We start from the raw sequence: 15534 nt of genomic DNA, 5'->3' as shown, positions 1-15534 counted from the left end.
TGGGAGCCAAGGGGTGATGAGAACACACATAGGGTCTGTCTGGGCTCTATAGAAGCTTCTGGAACAAATGGGGTGGGAACTCCAACCTTCACCTGAAGCACCTTTTGGAACTTTGAGCTGCTTCCACATGAATTGTGTATATACTGGTGTGCCCCTGCGGAGGTTAGCGGGCCTGGGGGTGAGTAGCCTGATAGTCCCGTGTCAAGGGTCTGCCCACCTTTTACCTACCTGTCCTTGGCTTGGACATGTTCATGCCCAGTGTGCCCTGGTGAGCATGGGAAGGTGCCAGCCCAGCCCAGAGAGTCAGCTCATGAGGGTGCTAGAAGAGGCTAGTTCCCTGTAGAGACGCCTCCATCCACTTGGAAGCAGAAGGGCTGCTGGCCCAGCTGGCTTGGAAGCTAAGCTGCATTGTCACTGGGGTGCTGGTGGTGACCAATGGCCAAAGGGACAGGAGGAAGCCAGGCGGGTGCTCCCAGCCTCAGCGTCTCTGAGGCCTATGACTCTGTGGAGGGTGGCATGGAGCCAAGGAACAGAAGTCACTTCTCCTCACCCGCCCTCATAGGCCAGTCCCACAGGGGGCCGAGGCCCAAGATTACTCCCATGCTGAGTTACAGACTGGGCAGTCACAGCCCATTGAAGTAGTGTGGACTTGTGTGGCATTCTTTAGGGCCTGGGACACATGTCCTACATTGTGAGACTCAAATAGACAAAGCCACCCATTCCTCTCTTCCTTCAGCTAGGCAAACCTTGAACTCCCCATCCCCATAGCGCCTTGGGCCCCTTCTACGGCCCAAGCAGTAATGGTTCATTACAGACCTCCCCTTGCCACAGCTAAATCCCATCTCAGCCCCATCTGTCCAGAGCCATCCTGGTTATGAGGGTCCTCCTCCATTGCCTCACAAGCTGAGAGTCCAGAAAAGGTGGATCATTTGCGGAGCACACCCTGAACTCCACACTGACCCCTCACTGTCACAGAGTCACCCCTTTTGAAGCCCAGTCTCTGTCCATGCTTTATCTGGGCTCTGGTGCCCGGGCACCAACACACCTGTGTCTCACCTTGACAGGGAAAGAGCATCTCAGCAGATCCTCCATGATGAGGAGACCCAGGCCTGCTCTGTCTCTGTTACCAAGCAGCTGCCCTCCAAAAGGACAAGACCAGAGGATACCTACCACTGGCCAGGTCTAGCACATCCAGATTCTAACATTCCTACATTTCAAAAGGGCTGGCCGGCTCTCTACCTCTCCACCTGTGTCCTCTTTCTACATCTCAGGAGAGTTACAGCCCCCTGGGTCCTGTGTGTGTGTGAGGTGGGGAGAGACAGGGATTTAAAGGGTGTATAAGAGCTGTTTCATGTCCAAACAGGAGAGTAGGTCTTAGGCCAGACTCTTCCGGTTATTCGACCCCAGGCAGAAGGGGGCGCTTCACATTATCATGGATGACAGACTTCCAAGTCCATGAGGCTGAGAGGAGGATGCCTTGAGGACACAGAGTCCCTAGTGGGGACAGCACCTGGCTCTAGCCACCCTCTGCTACAAAACGGGAGTGCCCTCTGAACTGAGACACATTTGGGAGGAAGATCACTTGTCCCTGGCCATAAGCAGCCATGCGCAGATGCAGTAGAAAAAGACACCAAGGCCAGGGGTCTCTTGGCTGCAAGGCAATGGGGAATGCACACAGCACATCACAGCAGTGACTGCGGCCAGGGGCCAGGGTGGGGCCCTCCTGGTAGGGCGAAAGGCCAGGGCTTTGGGTGGTTCAATTAAGAGCAGTGGCCAGCATGTGAATACCATCTGCAGAGGATGAGAGCAGCACACAGCAGAAAAAAACACCAGAAGGCAAAGGGCAGACTTATTTCAAAGGAAGGCTGCGAGGGAGTCAGCGCTGCCAAGGTTCAGTTGCCGAGGGAGCACCCAGTAGCGGACTCTCCACATTGCTTTTCTTGTGGAGAGTCCTGGACAAAGAGACTTGCAGCTGCCGGAGACACTGCCAAGGGGGCAAAGGGAGCCTGCAGGGTGTCTGTCCCAGAAACATCCTGTCCATCTTCCCCCAGAGCCCAGGGCTCTGAGTACGAGCTCTGGGTGTGGCTCAGCCATGCCCAGGAGAGGTTGCAGCCAATGGAGGCTCCACCCACTAGCCCACAGGGTCCACCCACGTGTAGAGATGCTAGGTGAAGACACTGGCTTCTAAACTCAGAGAGAGTTCTGCGTCCCCATGTTTCCCTCCACGAGAGGGAATCCAGTCCACTTGAAAAACTGAACTGCGCTGGAGGTCCACTGTTAGTTAGCACATCTGGGGCGGTTGTGGAAGGAAGGATCGACCTGCATGACAGCCCCAGGCTGAGTCCCTCCCTTCTGCCCACCTCCTGCCACCATTGCAGGCTGGAGCAATAAGGCGCGAAGCCTACAGACCACCCGGGTGCCCCTCAAAAGCAGGCTCAGGCCTCTTCCACCAGAAGTTTAGGCTCTCATTTTCCCAAAGCCAGCAGCACCCTGGTGGAGTCCTGGGAAATGTCCAACTGTGCCAAATGGTTCATTTAGATGGAGCATTTCCCCACTCTTGGGTCTTTCTGTTTGATTGGCCACACACAGGACTGCCTGCCTCAGGCAGTTAAGCATAAATGGAGTTTCAGGGGGTGTGATCAGTGTCCCTGAAATGGAGGGGGGGCTAGTTGCACAAGTGTCCAGAGGGCCTGGATGCTTGCAGATGAGATCCACCATTTCCACCAGGGACAGGATCCAGGTATCGGGGACAGAATTTGGCTGCGACAAATGTGCCTGCAGGTACCCACGGGAAGGTTGGAAGCTAAGGTCCTGCCTTTCTGCCTGGGCTCCCCCTTACTTCACAGTGGCCACAGTGCTCCCCCAAGATGCTGCAGATTTGCAGGCTGAGCAAAAGGACCACAGCTCTCCCCTCAAGAATAGCACAGTTGCTGGGGTATCCCCAAAGACGACTGCAGTTCAACTATTGCTCACCAGATGAGCCTGGCCCTGGCTGGGACTTCTGCTCAGAACCTCTCTACTGACAGAGATGAGTGAGTGTGGGTGTGTGGGTGGGGCGTACAACGAGCATTGGGTTTCCCCAACCTCATAGTTCCAGAGCTCCATAGAGGTTACTCCACTGAGGGAGCTAGGCAGGAGGGGTGCTTTGCCAGGAAGAGGGCTAGAGGGCTGCACCAGCCTCCCTGCCCCCTCTCAGCTCCTATTCACCTGACGGATGCCAGCCACACTTCTGCATAAGACACAGAGCATGGTGGGATTCATCAGCAGTTCAAACCTGCAAGGCTTGGGCTTCTCACTAGCCCTGGCTTCTGGGAAGGGCCAGGCAAGATCTTCACCCAAAGCCCTGTCTGAACCAAGGGTATAGGATGGTACTTGGGCACATCAAGACACAGCATCTTCCCGAGGACTTTTAGGGACTCCTCTGGACTCTGGGGGCTTCCATGGAAGAGACTGCCTTCCCCCACCATCCCATGCTCCGTTCTGCAGAGACCCTTATGGTGACTTCTGATTTCATACCCAGTGTGCTCATCCTACCTTGCACATCATCACACACCCCACCACAGAGCCGCTGTGTGCAGGGGGCCTACAAAGTAAGGACCAGGGTCCTAGAAGTGGGGGTGTCGGGGCAGCAGAGGGACTGGGCCTTCTTGAGTTGGGACCTGGGGACTCAGCTGAGGGCGAAGGGGAGGAGAACCATCCATCTAACCACAATAGGTGTGCTCTAGGTAAGTATAATAACTCATGATGCACGGAACTGGGCAGAGTCTTGTTACAAGGACCCTGTGCAAGCCCACAGCACTGAAAACCATACTGTCCTGGAGGCCTGAAAGTCTCCGCAGGCCTCCCCCTCCAGGAGGAAGCCAGGCCTCTGGCTCCAGCCCCCTCGGGTCTCCCTAGCTCTGTTCCACCCACTCCTAAGCACCACCTCCGGGAACCAGCTGCGGCCAGGACACCTCACCTTCAGTGGACCTTCCCTGTCTGTCTGTCCTTATGGAACCCGACAGACACACGGGGGCCTCAAGTCCTGTAGTGACAGAAAAGAAACTTCTTAGGCCTCAATGAGTGCCAGGTGTCAGGAGCCACCGTTGACTGTCCCTGGGTGGGATGAGCACCACCAAAACTTGGGCACCACCAAACTTGACCTCTTCCTGCCCCTACAGCAAGTCAGCACAGGTACCGTGGGGTTACAGGCAGCTGCCTTGAGCACAGTCCTCGTGGACTCTGGAGTTGGGCCTGTGCCTGACCTTGTGGCCTGGACACTTGTCACCCATGGAGTCTCTTCTCAGGGAGAAGCACAACCATCCTTAAAATTGGAACTATAGTCACTCTTAAGAGGTAGTGGTATTCTTTGGCCAAGACAACGGGAGAAGATGGAGACAAGAAACTTGGACAAAACAAGCCAGCCTCACAGCCTCCTTGGTCAGCTGATGCTTAGCCTAGCCTGGCTCTGGCTCAAGCTCTTGTACAGGGATGGAGCCTGTACAGGGAATACTGGGCTTCTGGGCCTAAAGAGTGTCATGGTGGGTACCTCCTCTTTTGAGGCAGATGGGTACCTCCCTGCAGATGGCCACCCCCTACCACCTCACACCAAGTACTCTCCAAGGCAACACTCAACAGGAGGGCACACCAGAGTATTCCAAAGGCCTTAGAAATATCATCAAGTACTTCAAGAAGGCAGGAGGTCCAACCGCCATTGTGCCCCTAGGAGTGAGGAGCAGGGAGCTCACTGAACTCTCAGAACGGCCTTGGAGAACACTCACACCTGCCCTTTCCGGGCCTCAGATGCCATCTTTGTATAAGCGGCAGATTGGTGCCTGCGGCAGCCTCTTGGGTGTTTGCAGGATAATAAATTAATAAACTAGGCCCTCCTGAGGGGTCAGCAAATACTGTCTGATTGGAGGAAAAGCGCCACTAATATGGACTCATGCCAGGGTACACAGATCGTAAAAGAGACAGAGATATGTTGATAAGATTGGCCCTCAGGCATAGAATCTGCTTGGAGACCCCTGGGGGGCTGGGGTGTAGCTCAGATGGTAGAGAGCCTGCCTGGCATGCATGAAGCCATGGGTTTGATACCCAGTGTACCTGTAATTCCAGCAATTGGGAGGTAGAGGCAGAAGGATCAGAAGTTCAAGATTATCCTCAGCTTCATATCGAATTTGAGACCACTCTGGTCTATATAAAACCTTGTCTGGAAAAAAAAAAAAGATTAGGAACCTACCCCTACCCCTACGCCGGCAGAGTCTGTTTGCAGACCATCAAGGGAGATCGGGAAGACAGGAGATGCTTTCTACACACAGCCAGGCGTGAGAACCGTCCGCATATGGACAATTAATAGCACATGACTCTCCAACTTGCTTCCAGAACACAGAGAACTAACCCATAACTTGTCCCCTGTGCCTGCGCTCAGTGATATCTTGTGGCAGCCAGAGGACTAGCATCTGAGTCCTTGAAAAGTGTCCTATAGAGAGGGGCTGGATGAAGGTCTCCTAAGTGTCCCCATCTGTTGCTAAAATTCTTTCCCAGGGGGACACGTAAATAATGTCTACCCCTCCTCCTAAGGAAGCAGGATTCCACCAAAGTTCACTCTGGGGAACCAAAGAGTTTATTGGGTTTTCTTAGAGAGCACAGACCAGGGGTTACCTCAGGGGTGTGGGTGTTCTTTCCCCCAAAGCCAGCACTCAGCAGGGACGATGGCTTTCCCATAGCTACATAGACAGAGCCCCTTAGTCTACCTTGGCCTGTATACCCTAGCCCTTCCCATGTACAGTTGGGGTGGTGTCCTATGCAACAGTGATAGAGAGTGGCTGGATACTCAGGTGACCCTGCCCAGCCCCCAGGAGGGCGGTATAAACCATCAACAAGCCCAGCTGAGACGCTCTTTTGCAAGAAAGAGAACACAACTGAACAGCCCAGCATGGCTTTTGTTTGGCTCACAGGATAGTCAAGCACCATACCATCCCAAGCCTCAGTACAAGTAACCATCTCCGAGCCCCACCACCGCCACTACAGGCTGCGGCAACCAGATCACAGGTCTGAGAAGGTGTGGCCAGGCACAGGGGTCGGGAAGCCTTTCACCCCCTACCTCTAGGTTGTCTCTCAGATGAGCAAAGGGGGCAGAGTGGGTGTGGTCACTCGGCTGTAGAAGGACTGGGACCAGTTCATAATCAAACCACAGCAGGGACAAGGGTCCTGCCCAGCAAGGGCTGAGGACACAGGGGATACAATAGAAGACATCCCAGACCTAGAAGGCCACCAGGGCCTGACCCAGCTCAGGGACATTGCCGCCCTCAATAACTCTGAGACATTCAGGTCTCCAGTAGCGCCATTCTATGCCCAGAAGCCCCTGGATACAGACTGGTCCCTCTGCTGAATGACCCTGGTTCCAACAGGGGCAGGGGCTCACACAAGTGTCGTTATGTCTCCCCTAAACTGATTTAATTCTCAGTGAAGGTGCAGGGGTGTCAGAGCTAGCGAGTGGCCTTGATGGGCTGGAGGAGTGGCCAGGGCAGGGCTTCTCTGGAACTTTGTAGGGACTGAAAGGCTCTTAGGAGGAGGGGGAACTCATGTCCTGATGGGGGCCTTCTGGCTTCGGGCTTCCATTCTGAGGAGAGCCCTAGAGGCGTGAAGAATGACAGGGGCTGATGACCAGGTGACCCCACACTGGGGGAGGGATAGACTGGGGCCCCAAGCCAGCAGACTGAAATGCATCTGGGGCTTGGTCGTCAGAGCTCACTGGCTGCCAGCCAGCAGCCCCCACCCCTCACCTCAGCCACTCACAGGGAGTGGAGGACAAGGCTGCATCACCTGATAGCGGTGGTCTCCAAGTCCAGCTGCCACCTGCTCTCTGTAAGAGGCAGAGAGCCGGAACAAGGACTCATTGGCCGCCAGCGCTGGTAAACACAGGGATGGGGACTCTGGAGTGGCACTAATCTAAAAGTGAAGGGCTGGGGATACACCTTGTACCGTCTAGAACCTAGACAAGAATTCTCAGTCTCTCCTCGTCATGGCAAAGAGAGGGAGAGCTGTTCTCGCCCCCACTTCCCAGATTGGGAAACTAAGGTACCGAGAGACTAAGTGACTTGCTTGTGGCCACACAGCTGCTCTTGACCAGCTGGATTTAAATTGGGGCAGATTTTCAGTAGCAAGAGTAGGCATTCCTGGAAAAAGCCCTGGAGCCTAGAGTCACCCCCACTGACGCTCAGCCTGGGTTCCCCGGGAACTCACAGAGAGAGAGGTTCAGGTGGACATGGAGAGGAAGTGAGAAGCCTGGAGGCCTGCTGTCACTGTCCCCACACATCAGACAGCAAAAGCAACAGCCTCAGAGACCGACCAGTGCAGCCAGATGGAAGCCCTGAGCCGTCCCTCCAAGCTCAGGCCCTGCAAGTGACAGCCTTCCCTGTGCCTCCGTTTCCTGTCTATACTGGCGCAAATAGGGCAGGGGGTAGTCAGTGAGTGACTGCCAGCTTAGAGTTGGAGACAGACTCTGGATTAGTGCCAGCTCAGTGTCCTGACCCCCATAGGGCATAGGATGTAAGGAAAGAAAGGCACAGGAACCCACGGGGCTGCTGTGGGGGTGGAGGGGCCGCCCCTAGCCTGGTCTCTGCTATCTCAGGTCCTTGAACCCTTCTATTCTGCTTTGCAGTTGGTTCAGGAGGCCCAGCTGCCTTTCCTGCCCCCGTCCTTATCGCTGGGACTTCTCACTACTACAATGGCTGATTGTGCTTCTCCCGGGTGCGGCAGAACTGCTGGGCACCCCCAGCCCTCTTTCTCTCTTTGATGGCTTTAGGACTATAATGGATCCCATTGTGATTCATTTTTTCAGGTGACAGTGTGGCCCTTGAGTAAGGGCAGCGGGGGCTCGGGAGAAAGTGGCAGAGAAGCCCTCGCCCGACCCTGAAGGTAACCAGGGAGGCGAGAGAGGCAAGTCTCAGACTGTGACTGCTTGTGTCTTTGGGAGGCCTCTTGCTTACCGGCTGTGTTTTAAATGTTCAGTTTCTTGTTAAACACAAATGTTTCTTTTTTATTCAGTTTTGACAAAATAGAATAAGTTGGTAACTATCATCCCCACCATGGCTAGGCCCGCAATGACTCTGGGGTGGCAGAATTACTGCAGATTCTTCTGGGTGGGAAGAGGCAAAGACAGTCAGATGGTACACTTGGGAGTCACCTGCTGCTGTGAGGAGCCAGCATCCATGTCCTGAGGTCAGTGACCTGGACCGGTGCTGGTCCAGTCCCTGAGGACCTGGTGCCTCAGTCTGAGGATGCCAGCTCCGTAAATAGGTCAGGGTGAATCCAGCCAGCCAGGGGGTGTGGCCACAAGCAGAGGCCCTGGCTGGGCCTCTCAAGCTCCCTCCGGTCTCTAGCCTGGCCCCTGGAGAGAGTTCTTCCCCAGAGTTCTGGGTGCCACCTGCTATTTCCGCCCAAGGCACTTCCTGCCTCACAAGGCTTCTAGAGAAAACCCCACAGGGGGATTTCTCAGAATGTTCTGCAGTTGCTGCTGCTGCTGCTGGAGGGACCTGGCAGTGGCCCCAGAGGACTTGGCAGGGACCCTGATGGCTTGGCCAGAATACAGAAATCATCATAGTTTCAGTGCCTGGTGCAGGGGGCAGAGGCTGTCACTGACTCCCGACTCCCTGCTCCTTGGTGCCTGTCTATTCACTGGCCAACCCCAGCTAATCAGGAGTCTGGTCAGAAGAATTTAACGTCATCCTGGGACAGAGATGGCAGACGAAACCAACATCTTCAAGGACTTGGTGTTGACCGGCGCCGCTTGTTTGTCTCCGGGCTCACTGGGCCTTCCTGGTGTGGTCACACTGGAGAAGAAAAGGAACTTGCTTGTGGCTACTCTCATTTCCCACCAGCAGGGCAGGAGCTAGGAGGCCTCTCTACAACCCTAACTGCTAAGCCTCTACACCCAAAGAAGATGCTGAGGCCAATGGGAAAGAAAGATTATCCTCTGGGTGAGAGGCAGAGGTTTTGGACTCCTGCTAGACAAGTTTTGAGTGGGGAGGTCATATCAGACCACAGGACAGGCTGGGAACAGCCTTTATAGGGGTCCTGTCTGCCCTGAGTACAGGGACAGACTTGGCCTTTCCTAGACAGAGCATATTATCTGGGAATTGATGGAGGGTCCCTGTAGTCACTCGAGGAAAGGACCTGAGACTCAATGAGCTCCCATCTCTGAGCAGCACAAGGAAGCGGAGAGGAGCACTGCCTAGCAGGGCCAGAGTCTGCCAGGGAACACCGGAACCCTGAAAGGCCAAAGAAAGCTCAGCTTAGACCTGTGGGAGCTGCCGCCAAGAGGGGCCCAGGGTCTGAGGGAGCTGGGAGACCCGCTTGTATCATGCCTGGCAGGGTTGATGGACAGCGCCCAGGAGCTGCTAGATGGATCCCAGCATGATGGGGCAGAGGCCTGGCCCAAATGGAGATTTTGCAGAGTAAATATCCAAGGACCTTTTGCTTCAGCTCATGGCCAAGTGCAGACAGACAGCATGAACAAGCACAAAACATGCAGTGGTGTTTGGGGGCCACCAGGGCAGGTGGTGTCTGCTGGGAAGGCTTCCGAAGGGAGGCAACCCTCTTGCTGGTGAGAAGATATCTCAGCATTTCGTTGCAATTGTGGGGTTTTTTTTTAGTGTAACCACAGACCACTTCTGCAGAGACCGGAGCTGGTAGGCCACCTGGTCTCTTGCCTTCTTTGTATCTTTTAAAGATTGGTTTATTTTGTTTCATGTGTACCAGTATTTTGTCTACATGTGTGTGCAGCGTGTGTGTACCTGGTGCCCATGGAGGTCAAAAGAGGACATCATATCCCCTGGGACTGGAGTTACAGATGTTTGTGAGCCACCATATTGGTGCTGGGAATGGACCCCAGGTCTCTGCAAGAGCAACAAGTGCTCTTAATTCCTGAGCCATCTCTGCAGCTCCTGGAGAGTTCACTTCATACTCACCATTTTCAAGTGTGTGATTGCAAGGTATTCGTGCACATCCAGATTTGCATGGCTGTCGTAGAATATTATTTTAAGGTGTGTTACTTTTGTTTATGTTGCATTTGTTTGACTCTGTGAAGCTGTGTTACTGTGCCTGTGTAAAACACCTGATGGTCTAATAAAGAGCTGAATGGCCAATAGTGAGGCAGGAGAAAGGATAGGCGGGGCTGGCAGGCAGAGAGAATAGATAGAAGGAGAAATCTGGGTGGTGGGGGAAGAAGCCAGAGAAGGAGGAGGACTCCAGGGGCCAGCCACCCAGGTAAGCAGCCAGCCATGGAGTAAGAAGGAAAGAAAAGGTGTACAGGAATAGAAAAGGAAAAGCCCAGAGGCAAAAGATAGATGGGATAATTTAAGTAAAGCTGGCTTAAAATAAGCCAAGCTAAGGCTGGGCATTCATAATTAAGAATAAGCCTCCGTGTGTGATTTATTTGGGAGCTGGGTGGCGGGCCCCCAAAAGAGCAAAAACAAACAACACATGGCCATCACTGGTCTACACAGAGCATTCCCATCACCTAGAAGGAAACCAACCTCCATGGGGCAGTCTGCCTCATTCCCACCACCTCCCGCGCCTATCAGCCATGTTCTGGGAGAAGCTTTCGCCTCTTCTGGACAGTTCAGACCCTTTGTCTTTTTGTTTGGGTTATTTTGGAGGTGGGTGTGTGGTATATGCATGGGCACATGTTTGTGTGTTTGTGCACAAGTGTGTGGAGGCCATGGGTCAATGCCACATGTCTCTGCCTGTGTTCTCCACCTTATGTTATGAGCCTAGAGTTCACAGATTGGGCAAGACTAGCTGACTAGCAAGGCCCAGTGATCCTCCTGCTCTGCCTCTTCAGCACTGGATCACAGATACACATCACCATGTCTAGATACATGCAAGCTCTGGGAATCCACACTCAGGTCCTTGTGCTTGTGTGGCAGGCATTTGGCGGAGCGAGGTCCTCTGTGACCTGATCATGTTGTTTTCGATGACTGTACATGCCTGGTAAGCAGAGAGGCCAGGAGATGGCTTTGGATCCCCTGGAACTAGAGTTACAGATGATTGTGAGCCCCCATGTGGGTGCTGGGGATTGAACCTAGGTCCTCTGTAAGAACAGCGAATGCTCATAACCATGGGTCCATCTCTCCACATTATTGCTTTTGCTTCTTTTTGTTTGTCTTGTTCTTTGAGACAAGGTTTCTCTGTGTGGCCCTGGCTGTCCTGGACCTCACTCTGTAGCCCAGGCTGGCCTCGAACTCATGGAGATCCACCTGCCTCTGCCTCCGGAGTGCTGAGCCTAAAGGTGTGAGCCACCTCCGCCCAGTTACTCTTGTTCTTGTGTTGTGGTTCTAGGGAGGGAATGGACCTTGTACAAACCAGGCAAGTGCTCCACCACAGGGCCACTTCCCAGCCCCCCGCCCACCCCACCCCTGCGACACACTTTTTAAAGACATGAAAAGAGCCAAGAGGGGAAACCTGGGCTCTATTTGAACTGTATGTTTCCAGCTGTGCCGGTAAAGGTGTAAAACTGTGCCTCCTGCCTCAGTTTCCTTGACTGTAAAATTGACATAAGAGTGCCTACAAGAGGGTCACCTATGAGGACTGCTGAGTCTAGTACCTGTCACTGGGAGTCCCAGGGCATTTTAGATTCTAGTGTTCCAGGGTCAGGGGTCAGGCTGATGCGGAACAAGAAAGTGTGCACCTGACTCTCCGGCGGTACAGTGCACAAAGGTGACATACACAAAGCATGCACCTGTTCTAGGCTGCATCTGCCCCGTCTAGCTTTCAGGACATTGGGCCTCAACTTCCCCATCTATGGGATGACTTCTCAGAGCCCACAGCCTGGCAGCAGGGTTAGCAGCAGAGACGGGGATGCTGAGGAAGATGTTTTCTGTCCCACAGCCGTGGGGACCGGGGTGAAGGAGCTGGAAGTTGCTCCAGTTCAGGGGAGTAGGGCATGAAGGGAAAGGTTGTGCCTGGGGCAGGCAGGCAGGGCCTGGGACCTCCAGTGTGTCCTTTGGCTAGCTGCAAGCTTTGAACAGGTGGCTGGATGCCTCCTGTCCTGCCTCCCCTTCCCAGCGATCCATCAGCTCAGCTATTACTGTCCAGAGCCTGCTAGTGGCTATAAACGCTCTGAGCCCCCCCTCCGCAAGTCACCCAGGTTTTATGTTGTAAGAACACTGTGGGGCATCTCAAACACACCGCTAATGACAGGCATCATGAAGCAATAAAAGTGATGGGGGCTGGTGGACGGGGGCTGGGCAGGCGTGCTGGCGGGAAGGGCTAGGACTGCCATCCCAGTCCTGGCTCCCCTGGCGGCTGCAGGATCTCTCGGAGAATTGATTAGTGTTGGACGCGCTGACCTTTTTGCTCTTGAAAAATTGCTTTTGAGCAGCTGAGGCAATAAAAGTAAATTGATTCAGAGAGGACGAGGATGAAATTTGCGTTAGGTGAGGAGCAGTAGATAAACGCCCGCCTGTGATGTCAGCACAGTCACCCCCAGACTGGGATCACCGGAGGGCAACCCCGGGGAAGGGGCAGTGGGCACTGGAGGAAATGTTGGCAGGGCGGGACCTCGGCAGTGTTCGCTTGTTTGCGGTGGAAAGGGAAGCCGATAGTGTAGAGGGCAGTGGGGGAAAGAAGTGAGAGACAGGAAGGAACTGAGAGAGAAGAACCTGGGCTGAGGGAGGAAGCCAGGAGGGGTTGGAAGAGGCAACAGAGAGCCAGTGGTGAAGAGCAAGATGGAGGGGAATCAGAGAAACAGGAGGACACTAGCCTGTGCAATGCCCAGGAAGCTGTATGCTGTCCCTATTTCACCGAGCCAGGAATGAGGCCAGGGAGGTTGAAAAGCTACTCAAGGCCACGTGGATCCTCTCTGAAGTCAGGCTGGGGCTTCAGGAAGGAGCCTTCTCCAGGCCACTACGGGCCTTGAGAACTGCAGCAGCAGGACTGTGGTGTTCTTCAGTTTTCAAATACACAGGTGCAGAAGATTGGTTCTTCCATGACCGAGGGACGAGATGCAGAGCGGTGGGGTTGAGACAGCATCCTGCCAGTCTGAGCTTGCTCGTGCCCCTCCCTGAAGCTCTGCCCTATCTCCCTTTCGAAAGGACCACAGCTCCTGCCTGCAGTTGCTGAGACTGTACACCATGCTAAGGCTTGCTGCTGGCTTGGAACCCAGCACAGGCCCAGCACAGAGGAAAGCTATGTCTCAGCCCCTGGGGCTGCTCAAATCCTGCTTCCATGGCTCAAATGAGGACGGTGCTCCAAGTACATGGGCCACACATCTGGACTTGGTGCTCCAGGTTTGAAGGTGCATGTTTGAATAGGTGCGACATAGATCTGTGTCCCAGTTGGTTTATATCCTGCTAAAATGCAGGCTCCCACAAGGAAGAAGGACCCAGACAAAATGAGTGACAGCAACAGTCTTGGACTCCATGGGTGGTGACCTCAGGGTCTGGGAGGAACAGGCCCCATGAGGCTTAGGCTATCCCTTTCTCTCTGTGGCTGCTGGCCTGTGGCAACTCAGGGACTCTCCCAGCAGCTCCAGCAAGGGGCCTCCCAGACAGCTCTGGGGCTAGCCCTGGGTTTTCCCTTTCCCTTGATATCACCTCCTTACCATTGCCTGACACAGGAGTGTCTGAAGCACACACACACACACACACACACACACACACACACACACACACACACGCGCTCCTGGGGGACCTCTCTCTCCTAGGGGCAATGCAGGCCGTGGGGGTAGCAGGTTGCTGGGAGACACTACTGTTGCCAAGGAGACATTGGAGCACAAGCCCCCTTGGGGAGCTGAGACCCATGCTGTGTGAGGGCAAGCAGTGAGGAGGGTGGACCTGGCCAGGTAATGAAGACTCCCACCCACACTCCCACACTTTGGAAGCCTCCCCACGGGGACAGGAAAAGGGCTGGAAGCCCATCTGCTCCTCCAAGGCCTCAGGGGTGAGGACAGGTGGGCTCAGAAAGGAAGGCAAAGGTGGGCGCCTGCATGTTTCCAGTCAGCATGAGCCACCCAGACTCTTATTGCCTGCAGAAATCCAAGGGAGATGGGGAGAGGCATCCTCACAGCAAAGCGGGTGATTCCTTCCAGGGGCACAGAAGCAGGCTGATCCCATTGCTTGTGTGGATTTTACAGCTAGCAGCCTGCGAGCTTAGGATGGAACCCAGACCACTAAGATTCATTCTCTTTTGCTCCTCCTCTTGGTAACTCAGCTCCCCAGGGACCAGAAGGGATTTCTCCTCCGGGCAGCTGTAAAGAGGAGGCTGAGGAACAGAGAGCAGGACCTGCCCTGGGCACAGTGCCTAGAAGCCACAGCCCCGCCTGCCTCCCGAGAGGCCCTGACACTGGTAGTGTCTGAGTAAGGCCTGGCACGGTGCCACAGGAGGGTGCACAGAGGTCAGCGGGGGGGGGGGGAGGACCTTGGCACAGGCTGCTAGGTGCTGTTGGACCTGCTCTGCCTGGACCCTAGCAGTTTCGCTCCCCACCCCCTAACAGAGCATGGACAGCTGTGGGCAGGGCAGGTGGGGGTAGGTAAGGTTGGGCTGTGGTGAGCTCTTGTAACAGGGCACCCAGCTAGGAGTGGCCAGGACAAGAGAGCTCCCCACAGTTGGAGCTGAGTGAAGATACCCACCTACTTCTCTACTGAGCTGGTCTTGGGACTGGCAGAGGCCACGATGGGAAGCCCCTCACCCCCATCTCCACCTGGCCATTCTGACAAGTAGCCCCAGCCTATGGCTCCTACCAAGAGGTCACAGAAAGTTCCTGGTGTGGATGTCCTAGATGCCAAGAGTCCTGGCTCTCAAATGCTGGGCAGAGGGTGAGCCAGGAGAATCCTCCATTCTGAGTCATGCAGCAGTTTCCAGGTGGCTGAGAACCACTTAGATAAATGCAAATCTCTCTGAAGGCTGGAAACCCGAGGCTGAGCAGAGTTGCTCTCGGATGCCAATGGGGCCCCATGGCTTCTGGGAGGTTTCTTTTCCTGGGACCTTTTTTTCTTTTAACAGAGCTGGAGTCAAAACCCAGAGCCTCCTGCATGCCCCTGGGCCACACCAAAGTCAAATCCAGGGGCAGAATGACAGTCTCATACCAGGAAGAAAGGATGTCCTGGTAGCATTTGCTGAGGCATGGAAGAGGCATTCCAGGCATGCCACAGGCCGAGCTGAGCCTACCAGTGTGGAAACAGCCCTGACCTGTGTGCTACTATCCAGTGTTCCTTGAGTGCCTGCTCCCTGCACTGGGGGTTCCCTGCAAGCGACGCAGGGAAGAGAGGGCCCTGCTGTCCTTCAAGAGCAAGCGACCATGCTGTCTTCCTGGGGTGAAGCACACTGCGTCACAAGGCCGGGCTGGTGCTTGTCTCACCCTTTCTAGTTAGAGGACAGAGCCAATCAAGGCTCCAAATGGCCAAAATACGCTACCCCAAACCTCCACTTAACCACCACTAGCCAATACCAGTTAATATGGGGGTTCACAAAATATGAGCAGTCTCAAGAGGCCTTTGTGTGACAGGAAACATTCAGTGAGACAGATCCACAGAGATGGAGAAGAGATGG

The sequence above is a fragment of the Peromyscus leucopus genome, chromosome 8b (assembly GCF_004664715.2).
Source record: "Peromyscus leucopus breed LL Stock chromosome 8b, UCI_PerLeu_2.1, whole genome shotgun sequence".
Lineage (NCBI taxonomy): Eukaryota > Metazoa > Chordata > Mammalia > Rodentia > Cricetidae > Peromyscus > Peromyscus leucopus.
Note: the sequence above shows the minus strand (reverse complement) of the source record.